At 36.9% G+C, this 19,597-nt stretch overlaps 1 protein-coding gene across 5 annotated transcripts in view; it reads right to left on the bottom strand.

Annotated features, from left to right (window-relative positions):
* The window catches only part of LOC306882824 (E3 ubiquitin-protein ligase parkin-like), a 119,372-nt gene that overhangs the window by 35,225 nt on the left and 64,550 nt on the right, over nt 1-19,597 (bottom strand). The gene's annotated exons all lie outside the window — the stretch shown is intronic.

Raw genomic sequence — 19,597 nt, 5'->3', positions numbered from 1 at the left:
CTTTGATTAAGGAGAGAGAGAGAGAGAGTGTGTAAATGTGACAGTCACTGTGATGAGGATTAATGGAGCTGTTGTTCCACTGACTGATGTAACAATGATGCCACTGTGAATTACATTTGTACACATTCAGATTTAAGATGATTAAAAGCATACAATTACAAAATCAAACTAATTTATCTTTGCAAATATGGGAAACATATAATCTTGCTTGTATCTTTTTGCTTATATCTTACCAAATTAATTATATTATAGCACTATTTTGAATAATGCATTTGGCCAAGTAAAGGCCGATTCACACCGCACAGACAAACGCCAAGAAACACCAACAAACAAATTGGCTCCAGTTGGCTGTTGGATTTAGAATTTAATTAAAAATAACTGTCATGTTCACACTGCCCCAACAAACTTCAAGTCACAGAGTCAAGTAACACCGTGTCTACACCGGACGCGACAGTTGTCGCATCGTGCCGCATCCAGTGTAGACAGCGTCAATGATTAAATAGAACCTCTAGTGTCGCTCACGTCTGGTGTAGATGGTGTAAGTCTGATTGGGGATGAAACTGATGATCCTGTAACCACAATCAAAATTGTACTGTTATTAATGTCTTTGCGTGTCATTCTTCGCCTGAAAAGATGGCGAATAAAACGAAAGAGGCCGTGGGTGAAGCACGCTTTAAGTGAAATATGCGCATCGTCATGGAAACGGTTTGTGGCCACATCAGAGTTTGTTGGAAAACCGGTCACACTGCTCAGACATTCCACGACCCAACAAACGCTGATTAAGCATGTTCAGTCTGGCGAAACACTCCAACCAACGCCAACAAACACCAACAGGGGTAACACACTGATCCAACAAACACCAACAGGGGTAACACACTGATCCAACAAACTCCAACAGACTAGTTTGTTGGTATTTGTTGAGTTTATCTGTGCAGTGTGAATTGGCCTTAAGATAAATTTTAAGATCTTGTATTACTGTTGTAATATAATTTGTGATTTAAACGTCAGTAACAACTGATCATGTGACACTGAAGACTGGAATAATGGCTGCCCAAAAAGGAACAAATTACATTTTAAAATATATAAAAAAATAATAATAATAAAAAAAAAAGAGTTATTTTAAATTGTAATATAGTGAGTAAATTCAAATAATTTCAGTGAGTCAGCTCAAACTATCAATTTCAGTTTAATTTGTTAGTATCTTCAATCAAAAATTATCATGAAAGTATCTAGTCATGTTCTTAATGAATTAATACTATTACTCAGCAAGGATGCAATAAACTTATCAAGCTACAGTAAAGACATTGAACGATTTTTATTTAATGCAAGATTTTTATTTCAAATAAATGCTGTTCTTTTGAGCATTCTATTCATCAAAAAAAATATATATAACAGTTTCCACAAAAATGTTGTTTTCTACACTGATACTAATAATAAGAAATGCTTCTTGAGCAGCAACTCAGTATATTAGAATGATTTCTGAAGGATCATGTGACACTAAATACTGGAGTAATAATGCTGAAAATTCAGCTTTGCCATCACAGGAATAAATTACATTTTTAAATTGTAGTAATATTTCACAAAATTACTGTTTTTACTGTATTTGTGCTCAAATAAATGCAGACTTGGTGAGCTTAAGAGACTTAAAACATTAAAAACCCTAATCTTTTAAATTGTAGTCTATGTTTAAGTAAATATGGCATTTTTGTATCTTAGATTGTTATATTGGTCCATATACAGTTGGGCAAAAAAGTATTTAGTCAGCCACCGCTATGGCCAAGACCAAAAAGCTGTCGAAGGACACCAGAAACAAAATTGTAGACCTGCACCAGGCTGGGAAGACTGAATCTGCAATAGGCAAGCAGCTTGGTGTGAAGAAATCAACTGTGGGAGCAATTATTAGAAAATGGAAGACAAATAAGACCACTGATAATCTCCCTCGATCTGGGGCTCCACGCAAGATCTCACCCTGTGGGGTCAAAATCATCACAAGAACAGTGAGCAAAAATCCCAGAACCACACGGGGGGACCTAGTGAATGACCTGCAGAGAGCTGGGACCAAAGTAACAAAGGCTACCATCAGTAACACACTACGCCGCCAGGGACTCAAATCCTGCAATGCCAGACATGTCCCCCTGCTTAAGCCAGTACATGTCCAGGCCCGTCTGAAGTTTGCTAGAGAGCATTTGGATGATCCAGAAGAGGATTGGGAGAATGTCATATGGTCAGATGAAACCAAAATAGAACTTTTTGGTAAAAACTCAACTCGTCGTGTTTGGAGGAGAAAGATTGCTGAGTTGCATCCAAAGAACAACATACCTCTGTGAAGCATGGGGCTGGAAACATCATGCTTTGGGGCTGTTTTTCTGCAAAGGGACCAGGACGACTGATCCGTGTAAAGGAAAGAATGAATGGGGCCATGTATCGTGAGATTTTGAGTGAAAACCTCCTTCCATCAGCAAGGGCATTGAAGATGAAACGTGGTCTTTCAGCATGACAATGATCCCAAACACACCGCCCGGGCAACGAAGGAGTGGCTTCGTAAGAAGCATTCCAAGGTCCTGGAGTGGCCTAGCCAGTCTCCAGATCTCAACCCCATAGAAAATCTTTGGAGGGAGTTGAAAGTCCGTGTTGCCCAGCGACAGCCCCAAAACATCACTGCTCTAGAGGAGATCTGCATGGAGGAATGGGCCAAAATACCAGCAACCGTGTGTGAAAACCTTGTGAAGACTTCCAGAAAACGTTTGACCTCTGTCATTGCCAACAAAGGGTATATAACAAAGTATTGAGATTAACTTTTGTTATTGACCAAATACTTATTTTCCACCATAATTTGCAAATAAATTCTTTAAAAATCAGACAATATGTTTTCCTGGATTCTTTCCCCCCGTTCTGTCTCTCATAGTTGAAGTGTACCTATGATGAAAATTACAGGCCTCTCTCATCTTTTGAAGTGGGAGAACTTGCACAATTGGTGGCTGACTAAATACTGTTTTGCCCAACTGTAAGTGAACATCAATCATATTTTATTGTCTTCATTTAGTGAAAAACAACATGAAAACAAGTATTATAAATAGATTTGTGCTGTGTATTGCTTCCTGCAAAAAACATTTTGAATAAACAATGGTTGCTTGGTTGAAATGATGTTCCTCTGACTGAAACAAATACACAATTAAAAAATGATATTAAATAAACCATTTCAGACCCAATACATAAGATATACACTGACTAGTATCAAAAGGTTGAAAACCGATTATTGCCCAGGATACAAATAATCAAAGCTCCTGGACATATTCCAAAGGTATCAGAGTTTATAAAAAAAAAAAGGCTTTGTTTCAGTTCAGTCCTGCCTTTTAACAAAACTATTCAACATTATTCTTGAAATTAGGCTTTCAAAATCCCTCGTGTCACAAGAAGCACATTAGCAGCAGCGTTTCTGCATAATGCGGTGGGTTTCAGCAAGTGCTACACATTAGAGTATCATGTTTTCAGTGTCAGCCGCAAGCTCCACGTCAACAGTTCTAGTATTAGCTGGCCCATAATGCCCTGCTGTCAGTGAGTCAGCTTCGTTTTTGTCAGTAATTGGGCCCTGAGTTGGTGTTTAAGAGACTGTACTGAAAACCCTATTGTCACTTCGCTCATATTAATGTTGAAACAGTTTCCATTGTGTAATAAGGTGCTTCGAAGTTCAGCAATCTCAACATCTCCTCTATAGAGAAAGAGTAACAGAACTGATTGGGATGAATCCATTTCCAAACGAATTGTCTTTCTGATGTCTCTATTTTAACCTTACCAGCCTTGCATAACTGAAATGTCATACTGTACTGTTAGGAGCCCGACGTACACTTTAACATTAATGTCATGTTCCTCGGAAGCCTGCTGTCAGGATGCTGGTGGAAAGGTTCTGGACTGGTTCCTTCCCTGAAATGTTTGTGTGTGTGTGTGTGTGTCAGTGCAGAGTGGCCCCAAAATACATCCAAAAATGAAAATTTTCTGAAAATTTACTCATCCTCAGGCCATCCAAGATACAGTTTGCTTCTTCACTGTAACAGATTTGGAGAAATTTAGCATTGCATCACTTGCTCACAAATGGATCCTCTGCAGTGAATGGGTGCCGTCAGAATGAGAGTCCAAACAGCAGATAAAAACATCACAATAATCCACAAGTAATCCACACCACTCCAGTCTATCAATTAATGTTTTGTGAAGTGAAAAGCTGCGTGTTTGTAAGAAACTAATTAATTAAGATGTTTTTAACTTCAAAACGAGTCCTGTATATAGCTTTCTCCAGTGAAAAAGCTGTCACTCCTAAATCAGGTGAGAAATATTCACAGATCAAGCACCACCATTTACAAGCGAAAACAGTCCAAAACAGTTCTAAACAAATGAGTTGGTGGATTTTGACACTGGAGGAAGAGAAACAATGGTTGATAGATTTGTTTCTGACAAGCTTTTTGATTTGCAAGACATTAACTGATGGACTGGAGTGGTGTGAATTATTGTAATGTTTTTATCAGCTGTTTGGACTCTCAGTCTGACGGCAGCCATTCACTGTAAAGGATCCACTGGTGAGCAAGTGATGTGATGCAAAATTTTCGATTCGAAAAATTTTGCATCACATCACATCAAAATTTCTATGCCATTTTGTAGCTAGTTGTGAACGTCTTTCAACATCCCTCCATGTGGAGACGAGATGGGTTACAATGGGACCAAACCAAGATTTACACTGCCTAAGCAGAACTCCCGAAAAAACAAGATGCTTCAATTTATACGGATAAACGATAGATTCCTCAATTGCTCTCCAAGACACAGAAGCCTCAGGATCAAACCAAACACATGCATCTAGTTTATTCCAGTAGCCAACCGGTGGAGCGAGAGGAATCATGGAAGAAAAGAAATTGATACGTGGGAGAACATTAATTTTAATCAACGATATACGGGCCTGAAAAGAAGTAGGAAGACGAGACCAATTTTCCAAATCTGAGGATACTTTGGCTAGAATACCATTATAGTTTTTTAAGACGATTTCCTGTAGGGAAGGAAAAACATCTATCCCCAAGTACTTAAAGTTTTGAACCAATGGAATAGATATAGAAAGAGACATGGAATCAATTTTAGAATTGAGGACAAACTATTATTTGAATTAATAATATGATATAACCTGCATAAGGTATCCGAAGCGGAGCAAGATTTAATGAATCCTGTTTGGTCATGATAAACTAGCCTATTCATAAATTTCTCTAGATGACGAGATAGTACTTTAGCATATAATTTAACATCAGTCCCTATCAAAGAAAGTGGCCGGTAACCAGAACAGGAAGTCGGATCTTTATCTTTTTTTAACAAGAGAGACATATCAGCTATATTAATAGATGGGTGAAATGAGTCTTGAGTAACTGAAAAATGTTTCATATCTAGCATGAGGGGGCCTAAATCAGACCAAAAAGTAGTATACAATTCGATTGGAATGCCATCTATGCCTGGGGATTTCCCCTTGTTCATAGATCGAATTGCTGACTCCAGCTCCTGAAGAGTGATCGGTTCAGCCAGGTATTCCGAATCTGAATCTGACAAAGGTAAATCAAGGATGGACAGAAAAGATGCAAAACAGTCAGGGTCACCATCAGCAGAAGAAGTATAGAGGTTAGAGTAAAAAGAGTGAAAGGCTATATTAATGTCTTTTGGGTCTGTCATAATGAGCTCAGCTTGGGATTTCACTGCTGAAATATTAGCAAACTTTCACTGTTGTGTAATCTTAGGGCTAGAAGGTGGCTTAGTCTACTCCCTTGAAAACAATAATTCTGCCTGGATCTTTGGATCAGGAATTCTGTCCTGGATCTCAGTAATGAATCGAGTTCGGACCAAACCACCATGATTTTACTGAGTGTATTGTCTGAGAAACAACGCTGATTATCTCTAGTCAGATTCTGGAGCTGTGATTCCAGTTCAACTCTCTTTTTGTGTTGGTTTTTCTGAAGGAAAAAGGCATATGAAATTGAGTTATTCCTTACAAATCCTTTAACTGCATTCCAAAGTGTGAGGATCATCCACTGAGCCTTGGTTAATTTCAATAAACTCACCAAATTTATTTCTGAATTGACTGCAAAAGTTTTCATCCTGTAACAATTTAGGGTTAAATCGCCATCTAGTGGCACGAGATGGCAGAGGGATCAGAGATAATCTGCACAAATTTCCATCATGATCTGACAAAGATAAGGAACAGATATCGACATCACGAACAGCTGAAGATAAAGAAGTAGAAATGAAAATATAGTCAATTCGCGAATAGGATTTATGAGTATCAGAAAAGAAAGTGAAAGACTTTGCAGAAGGGTTTAATAAACGCCAACTGTCCACCAACGAGGATGAGGATACACATTGCTGAAGTTTGTCAGAACATAAAGCTTGAGAGTGTGATTCCTTTGGTCCAGATCTATCTAGGATATGCGACATTACAGAATTCATATCTGCACCCGATACAATTTCAAAATCTGAAAACCTCAAAGTGTGTAACAGTGTTCGCCATCTTGTCCATCATATCGCTTGAGTTCGGTGACTTGGATTTCTTCTTAATCTGAGAAGCCGACGGAGACAACTCCTGATGTTTACGACTGCATCCCATCAGGTAAAGCACCACCAATGAATAAAACAAAACAAAATGAAAAAATCAGCAAAAAGAGGCCAAACGTACGGAGCTCTACTCAAGTGCGACTAGGTTCATGAGCACGTCACGTGACTCCCCAAACTCATGTACATCTTGAATGGCCTGAGGGTGAGTACATTTTAAGCAAATTTGAATTTTTGGGTGAACTATTTCCTCAAGCCACACTTTCAAATCTCCTACTGTCATTGCATCTGAAAACAAATGAAGCTAGTTTGTCTCAAAACTCACTTCAAGGTGTTAAGGTGGTGTTGATTTTATAAATATGTTATGCTAATGCTGGAATGTTGAAATTTATTACGTCTGTTTTATGAAAAAGCAAGTAAACGCAAATTGAAGTCAGATGTCTAGCTGTGGAAGTGGAACCTCTAAACTCCATGATGCGGATGTATGACGCCAAGCAAACATGTGTGCACCCAGGGAGATCTAGATAGATAACGATAATTAAGAAGCAAATAAAAACCATCAAATCACTCAAAGTTGCAACTTTAGATTGACAATAACCCTATTTAGACCTAGAAGACATTTGAAGCTGTAGGCATGTGTAAAAAGATAAATTATTATCTCTGTTGATAAACATACACCTGAAGACCAAATGATAGCTTCGCATAGCATCATTTTCCGCAATTTGTTTGGAGTTTGTTGACACCTGGAAAGCTAACAGTGATTTAGTCTAATTATAAGACCCCTACTATGAGGCAGTCAATGGAATATTGTTATAGTTGGAAATTGAAAAGATCAAGCAGGAATAGCCTGAATTCATCTTTGGTGTATTTAACAACCAGTTGATGTTTTGTAATTAAAAATGAATGTCTACATACCTAAATGTATTTAGTTGCTGCCCTGTGATTGGCTCATTAGATATTTGTGTTAACAAGCAGTTAAACAGGTGGTCAGTGAGTATATGAGGATGCCTTGCTGCCTTTGACCTGTCATCAAAGCAAGTGTGAATTCAGTGATATGCCAATCATATCAAACTCTAGTTGCAGTTATTGCTGCTACAGTAAATGTTGTCCAATCAGGTATAAAGGGCATTTACTTATTTACAGGTGCGATACAGGTCTATGTTGGATATTATCATTGTCACTCTTTGCACAATTACATTACATTCTGTTCAAAAATCTGCAACCATTTTTACTTCTTTAAATAGGCCATATTGGAGAATATCATGATAATATCACAGCCCTGTATGAGCAAGTGTTTCACTTATGTTAGTGTGTCACATTGTCGCCTCGATCTCTGTGTAAACCCAGCATGAGCTGGATGACTGGCTGCTAGACAGTGAGCCAAGGTATCATATAAAAGAGCTGCTTTTCGTTCATTCATCTTTCGCTGGCATGGATTTCGGGGAAGTCTAAGAATTTTTTGTATTCTATTATTCAGCGGTTGGGTTTGCCCCTCAAAACCCTGCTCGCTTTATCACATTATACATAAAATACAAAGAACATGCACCCACTGCCACAGAGGCCAGGCTTTGAGCTTCACAAGTTCAAAGCCAGTCGACCTACAGAGCCATGTGGGTGTGTGTATAACTGAGAGAAAGACAGCTGAAAAGCCTCGCCGGAGCACCGTTACTCATTCGTCTGAAGGGAGAAAGTTTTATTCAATGCTGAACTGTAACCTTTTGCCTTCAGCCAACAGGGGCGTACCTGAACACTGCTGCAATGGTTTGTTTATATCAAAGCCCATACTGTGCACTGCAGAAACATACATATACAGTGAATGTTCAAATCAAGAAGATCGTTCTTTTGACAGCTAGCCCTACTGAGAAACAGAGTGAGAGCAAGAGAATCATTGTAGAAGAAAGATATGACTAATTTAAGTCAGCAATTTTCCACTCCATCTACTCTCATAATATTTCCAGGATGAAATCAGTTCTTTGCTGTCTTGTGCTACTCAGCTGTCTGAATACTAAACTGTACACAAAACTGGAACATAAAAGTGTTGAAAGTTACTGAAATTATTCAGTCCTTACTTTGTTTTGTCAAGTATTTTATGCTATTGCACACATAAATGATAACAATTTTGGTGGATCAAATAATATTATATAAAAAAGGAATCAAACCCATGACCTTGGTGTCAGTGTTCGGATTTTGGGCCCTCTTGTTAACTTAAAGTAAGAATGATTGACTGACTAACTGACTGATATTATTATTATTATTACTTTAATACTTATTTATGCATATCCATAGAAAATATCAACTTTATATTACTATCCATTAGCATTCCCATTCATCTAATCACTAATCACTCTGGAACTGCAGGGAAATGGTACCATGATGTGGATTCGCTGAAGGCACCACAATAATACAAAGTTCCAATTCAACTGACAAATACAACAAAAAACAAAACGAAAATATCTGGCACTGGTAAAACATCTACAAAACAAACCAATAACAAAACACAACTAAACTAAACCTGGCACAGCTAAAACAAAAAACAGTCACAAACTCTTCACTAATGACATCAAATACAGCAGACGGGAAAACAAAACAAGCAAAGCAAAACAAGAATTCATAAAACAAAACTACACTGAACCTGGCACTGCTAAAACAAAAGACAAAACAATAACAGTCCTACACTCTTCACTAGTGACATCAAATACAGCAGACAGGGGAAAACAAAACAAAACAAATCAAAGCAAAGCAAATCAAAAGTAAAGTAAAAATAAAGCCAAGCAAAGCAAAAAAAACAAAAAACAATACAGTCCCAAACTTTTCACTAGTGACATCAAATACAGCAAACAAACAGGCACCACTAAAACATGTACTAATAAAATATTTATATGTGATCTAAACACTGTATATTCTTCACAAAAAAGACACTGCTAAAACTACTATAAAGAAATATTTGTGAAATAATAAATTTCCTCGTATAAAGAATACACAGACTCTTGTGAATGCTCGTCAAATGCCCTGAAAAGAGCCAAGCAGCCCACGCTAACCAGCCGAACCTTGACCCCCTTGAGTTTCTTCCTTGCCTTATCCTCCCGATTCTCTTCTAATGCCACCCTCCTTCATCTAAGAAGGGACGCTTTTATTGTTTATTTTACTTTCACGACATTATTCCCTTTATAAGAAGGGAAATGAATCTTCGCAGAAAATCTTCCAGAACACCTGGAGCAGCACAGGCCTTTACAGAGACATACAGACTTACAGATAGAGCAAAGAGCTGATAAAAATCCCAACAGGCCTATAAATTTACACCAGATCATGCCATCCGTACAGGAATACTGATGTACCGTGCACAAAGTTCTAGGATTATTCATCTAAAGCGGATAGCAGTCTACCATGGATTATTTATTATTACTACTATTATTTAGTCATTTAGCAGACACTTTTATCCAAAGCGACTTACAAATGAGGACAACAGAGGCAATCAATTGTAGTATTAAAACAACTAAAACAGATCCAAAACTAAAAGCTAAAACTTTATAAATACTGCCTATACACATTTTTTAAATAAAGAAATTAAATAAAAATACAACAAAATTTAAAACTTAACATTTAAATGACAAAAATAAATAAAGCTACAAACAATTCTAAATATTAAAGAACAAAAGGTATAAGAGTATAATAATGATTCTAACATAACACTAAGCCAAACACCAAAAAAACAACAACTATATATATGTGTATGTACAACCACACACATATGTGGGGCCGTACAAGCCATAATTCATTCTGGTGCTCTCACACACTTACATTCTCCTTTCACATACATACATTTCTATTCTCACACACACTTATATTCTCTTTTCACATACATATATTTCTACTTTCACACACTTACAGTACATTCTCCTTTCACATTCATACATTTTTGCTCTCATAGTCACATATTTTAATGCTCACATTCATATATTTACCTCTTCTATTCATATATTTTACGCAGACATTTTGGAAACGGAAGGAGTATGATGGAAACGGAAGGTGTATGATGAAAACGGAAGGCGTATGATGGAAACGGAAGGCGTATGATGGAAACGGAAGGTGTATGACGGAAACGGAAGGTGTATGACGAAAACGGAAGGCGTATGATGGAAACGGAAGGTGTATGATGGAAACGGAAGGCGTATGATGGAAACGGAAGGAGTATGATGGAAACGGAAGGAGTATGATGGAAACGGAAGGAGTATAGTGGAAACGGAAGGAGTATGATGGCAACGGAAGGAGTATAGTGGAAACGGAAGGCGTATGATGGAAACGGAAGGCGTATGATGGAAACGGAAGGCGTATGATGGAAACGGAAGGAGTATAGTGGAAACTGAAGGAGTTTGATGGAAACGGAAGGAGTATGATGGAAACGGAAGGAGTATAGTGGAAACGGAAGGAGTTTGATGGAAACGGAAGGAGTATGATGGAAACGGAAGGAGTATGATGGAAACGGAAGGCGTATGATGGAAACGGAAGGAGTATAGTGGAAACGGAAGGAGTATGATGGAAACGGAAGGCGTATGATGGAAACGGAAGGAGTATGATGGAAACGGAAGGCGTATGATGGAAACGGAAGGAGTATGATGGAAACGGAAGGAGTATAGTGGAAACGGAAGGAGTTTGATGGAAACGGAAGGAGTATAGTGGAAACGGAAGGCGTATGATGGAAACGGAAGGAGTATAGTGGAAACGGAAGGAGTATGATGGAAACGGAAGGAGTATGATGGAAACGGAAGGCGTATGATGGAAACGGAAGGAGTATAGTGGAAACGGAAGGAGTATAGTGGAAACGGAAGGAGTATAGTGGAAACGGAAGGAGTATGATGGAAACGGAAGGCGTATGATGGAAACGGAAGGAGTTTGATGGAAACGGAAGGAGTATGATGGAAACGGAAGGAGTATGATGGAAACGGAAGGCGTGTGATGGAAACGGAAGGCGTATGATGGAAACGGAAGGCGTATGATGGAAACGGAAGGCGTATGATGGAAACGGAAGGAGTAAGATGGAAACGGAAGGAGTAAGATGGAAACGGAAGGCGTGTGATGGAAACGGAAGGCGTATGATGGAAACGGAAGGAGTAAGATGAAACGGAAGGCAGGTAGGCGCAGCCTCAACCGAGTTGCCAGAGACACTTACTATAAGCGTCTATGGATTTTTTCCACTATATGACAATTTAGGAAGTGAATAAAGTGGGAGGAGGCAGAATCAGGTTAGGGTCAGCGATATTTTTATATTATTATATATAATACCCTCCATGAGTATTGGAACAGTAAAGACAAAATTGCTCTGTTGGCTGTGGAGTCAAGACATTTGAAAATATGATTAAAAGATGAATACGAGACAAAACTACAGAATGTCACATTTTATTATTTGCCGTTTCAACACACATATGTTTTACCAAATAAAAAGAACAGCACTTTTAGAGTTCATCCCACTCATTGATGTGAGCATAAGTATTGGGAAAGTTGAACATAAGGCAGATATAAAAGATTAAAAGCTATTATTTAGTTGCAGATCCCTTGCGCACAATCACAGCAGTGAGTCTGTGACCCATAGACATCACCAGACTCTTGCTCTCATCCTTTGAAATGCTTTCCCAGCCTTTAATGCAGCCAATTCCAATTGTTGCTTGTTTTGTGGAGTTTCTGCCTTTACTCTCCTCTTCAGCTGGTGAAATTCATGTTCAATCGGATTTAAATCTGGAGATTGACTTGGGCAATCAAAGACTTTCCATTTCTTTGCCCTTATAAATTCCTTGACTGAACTGGCAGGGTGTTTTGGGTCATTGTCCTGATGCAATATGAAGCACTTCCCAATGAATCTGGTGGCATTTTCTTGAATATTGGTAGCCAAGATGGTTTTGTACCCTTCCAAATTCATTCTGCTACTGTCATCATACATTAAGTCATCAGTAAAATAGAGAGGGCCTGTTCCAGAGGCAGCCATGCATGCCCATGCCATGACACCACCTCCACCATGCTTTACAGATGAGGCTGTCTGCTTGGGATCATTGCATTTCCCTTTTTTCTCCACATTTTTGCTTTCCCATCACTTAGATAAAGGTTCATCTTTGTCTCATCGGTCCATAAACACAGTTCCAAAACTCTTCTGGCTCACCTTTGTGCTTTTTTGCAAACTCTAATCTTGCCTTTCTATTTTTGGTGCTGGTCAGAGGTTTGCATCTTGCTGTGTAGCATCTGTAATTCTGTGGCAAAGTCTCCTGAGGACAGTAGATTGTCAGAGCATCACCCCAGCTTTCTGGAAGTTGTTGGTGATTTTACAGACATGTCTTTTAGGATTCATTTTCACAGCTTTTATGATTTGTCTGTCATCAACTACTGTTGTTTTCTCAGCTGATCAGGTCGTTGTTGGTTGCTGGTGTCACTGGTGGCTTCCAAACTCTTGATTTATCCGTGCCCTTTATTTTTGCTAGAGCTCTAATGGACTTCCTCTTTTCTTTTAGCATCCAAATTGCTTGCTTTTCTCTCAAAGTCAGCTCCCTCATCTTCATCCTGGTTTGTGTGTGTCATCATCGAATGCAAGATTCAGAATACAGAAGTAATGGATATACCTGATACGACACATTCCCTGCTTTTAATATCTGAAGAATGAATGCAACAGGACACAGCTGATCACTTAGAAAGATCTGTGAGGCAACTGCTCCAATACTTATGCTCACATCAGATAGAGGGATGAAACTCTAAAAGTGCTGAACGTCTTAGCTGGTAAAACATCTATGTGTTGAATCATCCAATAATAAAATGTGACATTCTGTAGTTTTGTCTCATATTCATCTTTTAATCATATTTGTAAATGTCTTGACTCCACAGCCAACAGAGCAATTGTGTCTTTACTGTTCCAATACTTTTGGAGGGCACTGTATATATATATAATTTCATTTCCATTTAGTTTGTTGAAGTATTAAAATAACTCAAATTAAATAAAACTAAAACTTAATAAAAGACCTATACAGACATAATAAATTCAGACATTATTTAACTAAAATTAAAATAGATAGCAAATACAAATCACGACAGTATAGTTTATACCGTAATCCTAAGAAATAACACTACCAAACACACATGCTAAAAACAACAACTTACATAGTAAGAAATGGTTTTAAAAACTGAAACAGAAGTGAAACAAGTAGTAAAAAAGAGGAGAAATAAAAATATATCCTTTACATCCTTTGCCAGTGTCCCTGCCCGGTGGAGTCGCACGGTACACTCTTCGGTCATCACATGAGGAGGCCTTAACACGGTAAACTAAGCTTTTTTTATACCATCTAACAAAATACTAATTGAATTTAGCGGGACACACTTCCTTATTTTTCCACAACAAATGGCCAAGCAACCGCAGACACTGACAAGATACACGAGACAGAATGAGACCAAACGCGTTAATCAGTTACACAACATATAATATATATATATATATATATATATGCCTAAAGGACCATCAGTCGTCCCCAGATCCGCACTAGCATGAGCTAAAGTGATCCAAGCGAAGCAGCAAAGAAGTTTCAGTTGGATTTTTTCCCCAAGTTGACTCTCTGACTGGTGTTAGGAGTGGCTGCAGGCAGTCTGTGGTATTTAAGGATATTTTTCTGAGCTGATAAAATGTCAAGGTTGCCTCCAACAGGTGTTGCAGCAATTCCACCTTATCTGGCGTCGCACCAGCCATCGGCGGCTGAGCCCAGTATCACTGTCTGATAAGTGTGCCCACACAGAAACATGCATATGTATGTGTGTGTGTGTGTGTGTGTGTGTGTGAGTGTGTGAGTGTGTGAGAGTGTGAGAGAGAGAGAGAGAGAGAGAGAGAGAGAGAGAGAGAGAGAGAGAGAGAGATTCTTTAGAAGTGGGATGATCTGATTTTTTTAACTCTCAAATCTGTACCCGCAGGTGGTAGAGGGCATCCCAGTGAATTTTTTCATACCTGAAATAATGACAGGAATAATAATGTATGTAGATGTGAAATATATATAAAAAAACTGTAATTTCATCTAAAATGAGAGAAACTTTCATACAGTGTAGCGGGCACATATCTTCAGTTTAAAGTTGTGACGGAATTAGCTAAATGTAAGTATACATCGATGAATAACTTTCAGAAAATAGACACATTTTAAATTGCCAAGAACAGTTCATCCAAAAGTTAATATCATGTTGTTCCAAAGGCATTTGGCATTTTTCCTTTCCATACAATACAGTGGAAGTGAACTTGAGAACTGGATCCATCTGATTTGTGAACGAATCATTAGGAAGATGCATCTCATGTAAATGAATTGTTCACAAATAGAAACTTATTGGAACTTATATTTCAGCCTTTTCCTCACACAAAATGATTGTATGACTTCAGAAGACTTAAAATAAGTACTATGAACTACTTTTATAATTATTTGATACTTTTTTACTTTATACTATTTTATACAGATCTTTTGGTTTTGTAATTTTTGAGTTTGAGGGCCAATTTGTGGACTACTTTTATGATACTTTTTTTTTTTTATAGCTTTTTTTTGGCAATTTCTCAGTTTAAAAGCCAATTTGTTAACTACTTTTATAATACTATTTTGTCATTTTATACAGATGTTTTTTTTGTTGTTGTTGTCATTTTTAAGCTTAAGAGCCAATTTGTGGATTACTTTTATACTACTACTTTGTCATTTTATAGCATTTTTTGTCATGTTTGAGTTTGAAAGCCAATTTGTAGGCTACATTTATGATTTTTGAGATTGAGAGCCAAGTGTGCAACATAAATACATACATTTGTACAAACAAAACCAATTTTAAGGGTTACATCTCATATATGATAATTCATGCTTTTGATGTAAACAGGTTCAAAACCCACACACATATATATATAACTTTTAATTAACAGAGCAAAATAGCAGTGGATGTATATCAGAAATGGGGGCGTTTGGTTGCAATTTATTTAGTGTTTTCGCTGGAATGGAGAACGGGCGACAGAGTGAGGTGGAAGCCTTGTTTATACACTTTCAATCAACCTGTAATGGCCAAGAAAAAGCTTATCTTCTTCAATGTCATCCTGTTGAGAGTCAACTGATTCTGAAAATGGGAGCTAGAATGCCACTGACAATTTATTAATTTAAGTCAGTGAGTATAATTAGCCAAATAAGCAACTTTACTAAAAAATTATGACAGAATAAAGCTGACAGACTGTTTCTAAAACCTAAATCTGATAGCACACGAAAGTGAAAAATGTGGTTCTATTATTTTATATTAATTGATTATTTATTTTAATTTTTTTACAGTGGTACTGAAAATACATCAGTTTTTAATGTATTTAAACTCTTTGCAAAACCTGTATGACATTGTGACAGGTTTATAAAACAATCTGCGGAAATGATCCACTTAAATAGTTAAGATCAGGCTGAAATGACTGGGGGACCTTTTGAAAACTAAAACTGAGAAAGTTTGAACATTTTTGCTTTTCTTTTTTTTTTGGACTGTGGAGGAGGTTATGAGTTCTGTATATTTCAGTAGAGCATGTTTACATAGTACAACTAACTCTTGTTTCAAAAGATCACAGAAAATTAGTTGTCATGCTACAGTGTGACCCGTTCAAAATAATGGCATGATTCAGTGTAGCAGCAAGCGCAGGTACATTACTGCCCAAATTACTGCTGTAATTTTCAGCACATTTGCATCAGTAAAATTCAACTTGTTCTTAATGCTAATGATTCACACAGACCAACAGAAAAGGATGAGATCTCGCACCCTGCACAGGATGCCGTGCGCTCTCCTCCATCGAAGGTGTGTGACTAAATGTTAAGTGGAGATTGTGTGCCTTTGAGGTCAGCTTGTAATATGGTGTTATGTTAAAGCTCATTTCAAAAGAAGGTTAAGGGTGCGCTGGCTTCCGCTGGATTTTCAGAGAAAAAGCTTCTTGAGCTCACACAATTGTGTTTATCGGAGGCAGACGATCATTCCTTCACATTTCGTGGATGTGACTGGCCTCTTTCATCTGTGCCTTTTTGACAAGTGTGTTTTGGCTGAACTGTTGAAAGTTGTTTAAAAGTGGAAATGGCATTTGAGGCTGATGTCTGACCTTTCTACACAATCTCCAGTCTGCAGCCACACACGCAGTGATAGATGGCCACAAAAACATGCCATCACAACAATAACACAAATACACACACACACACACACTCAAACACTCACTAAAGACAAACACTCACATCTATCTATCTATCTATCTATCTATCTATCTATCTATCTATCTATCTATCTATCTATCTATCTATCTATCTATCTATCTATCTATCTATCTATCTGTCTGTCTGTCTATCTATCTATCTGTCTATATATCTATCTGTCTATATATCTATCTGTCTGTCTGTCTGTCTATTGTATCTAGGCTGCATTTATTTGATACAGTAAAAAAAAATTAAATACTAATTGAAATATTATTACAATTTAACATATTTCTACTTTAATACATTTCAAAATGTAATTTATTCCTGTAATGCAAAACTGCAGCATTATTACTCCAGTCTTCAGTGTCAAATTATCCTTAATTGTGCGGTCTTCGGTCATTTCGGACTGGAGAATTTTACATTTTGAATTTTTAAAACTCGTAGCTTCACCAGAATGGTACGAAACTCTGTGACTTGTATGGCACTTGGTATGTGAACACACAAAAAAATTGAGGGCTTGATTCGAAAAAAGCTAAGTGGTCAAAAAAAATAATAATAAATAAATAAAAAAAAAATTCACACTCATGGCCTTCGGTCAAAAATTACCGACCACAGGAAATGAATGAGAAAGGGGAATATTTTTTTTTTTAAATACAGACAACTTGTGTGTACAATCTACAAATCTCCAACAATGCAGAAAAAATGAAGGGGTGAAACTCTAAAACATCTAGAGTGCAAAATCAACACATCCACTTACACACTTACACACACACACACACACACACCTATGAACTGGTGTGCCTGTAACACAGCAACTATGTACAATAAAATCAATAATTCAACTACAATGCAGCAAAAAAGTGGACAGCAAGGAATGGGTTAAACTCTAAAACATCAAGAGTGTAAAACAGATACATCTGCTCACACAGACTCACACACACTCATAGACACACACACAATTCTACACACTCAAATGAATTGATATGGCTATAACCATATAGTCAAAATGAGTTAGAAGACTTAAATAAGAGGTTGAAATCAGATCAGACCCAGAAGGATTAGGCTCTGATAAAGCATTACAGTTCATTTTTGTTACATTTTTAGAGTTTTAATGTTTTGTGAAACAAAATGCTTTCTGTGTTCAGAGTTGAGTGTAGTAATAATAATGCAAACACCAGACCTATATAATAATAATGCAATAAAAATAGAAACCATGACAAAAAGTAGTCTTTGAGAATGCCTAAATATACATTTAAATCCACAACCTAATAAAAGTAAACAATGTCTAAAAACAACTAGGGACTTCACAAGCCTCTCTATAGAGTCCTATACAGGCAACTAGTGGTTACACCATGAAATTACAGGTTTTCTTTCTTTGCTCACACCAGTAGGTGCTAATCTGCATTCAAAAATTGGATTTTAAAGGCCTAGTGTCTATTTTCATCTGAAATACTGCATAAATTGAAACAATTAGAGAAAAAAAATTGTTGTACTATTTTCAATGGGACAAATTGATCATAATTATTGCATAAATATGAATTAGTACCATACAATTATCTCAAAATACAAAAGAAAAAATATTATTGAACAAAAATATTTTAGATTGATTTTACTGAAGAAAAAAAGTTACATTCCAGGTGTCCAGAAGACCATGAGTGTGACTCCCAAATGAGGAGCGCACAAGAAATCATTCTAATATGCTGATTTGATGCTCAAGAAACATTATCAATATTATTATTATTGTTGTTGTTGTTATTATTATCATCATCATCATCATCAATACAGTTCTGCTGCTTATGTATTTATTTGAGAATTTATCTATTCATTATTTCTTCCATTAGTCATTTAACCAACGGATATTTGTTTATTTATTTATTTCTGAATGAATGGATGATTAAGCAACTATTCCCTGATCAGTTAATTAATCATTTGGTTAAATTACCAATAAATAAAAAGGAACTTCTGCCATTATTCTTTCAATATATTACAAAAACATTTTCTCATAAAAATACTTGATTTACAAATAAAAACATTCCAACATAAAATAAAGTGCCAAGAATGAAAAGGTAATAAAAATATCAGTAATAACATGTTCATGATGGCTGCATTCATAGTCACTGTTTGGGGAACGTTCAAAGATGAATGTAGTTGCTTGAATACAAATCTCTATGAATAAAGAGCTGAGGTCACAACCTTATTCTAATTCACGTAATCATACTGATCCCGATAAGCTCAAAGATGGCGGCGTCCATAACACCGGGAAGTTTGATCACAGTTGCCAGCATTGAATGAATTCAACCGAGGCATAAGTTCATCCATCAGATATTTTAAATAACCTACAATGGCATTAAATGCTTAGTAATCCAAAGCATAGAGTATGTTTGAGCTCCAGTAGATCTTTGTATGAATGCAACTCATTTCTCCATTTCCAAAACTTAAAAAATAAAAAGCACTAAAATATGTTACCAAAAGTACGTGTAGTATTTTAGTATAATACCAGAATTATAATACCGGAATTAATTATTCTAAAAAAATAAAAAAATAAAAATAAAACACAAGTAACTGGAATTATTAGGTGGATTTGGAATCAGAATTATTAAATTCTCTATGACTCCCATTTCTACCCAGAGTGAGCTGAGCACATTCGGTTTTGTATGACTGTCTTTACCGGCTGCAGCCAAGGCAAAACTGTATTGAGAGCACAAAATGAGACAAAAAATATGAGTGAAACAGAAAATTAAAGGAGGAGAATGGCAGCAAAATAAATGAAGGAGTGCAAGGGCAAGACAGCGGTAGATACAGAGAGATACAGCGCGTGAGAGATTGGTGGGGTGTTCTGGCTGATA

Source organism: Barbus barbus (genome assembly GCF_936440315.1).
Source record: "Barbus barbus genome assembly, chromosome: 16".
Lineage (NCBI taxonomy): Eukaryota > Metazoa > Chordata > Actinopteri > Cypriniformes > Cyprinidae > Barbus > Barbus barbus.
The sequence above is the reverse complement of the archived record's forward strand: the minus strand, read 5'-3'. Positions and strand labels throughout refer to the sequence as shown.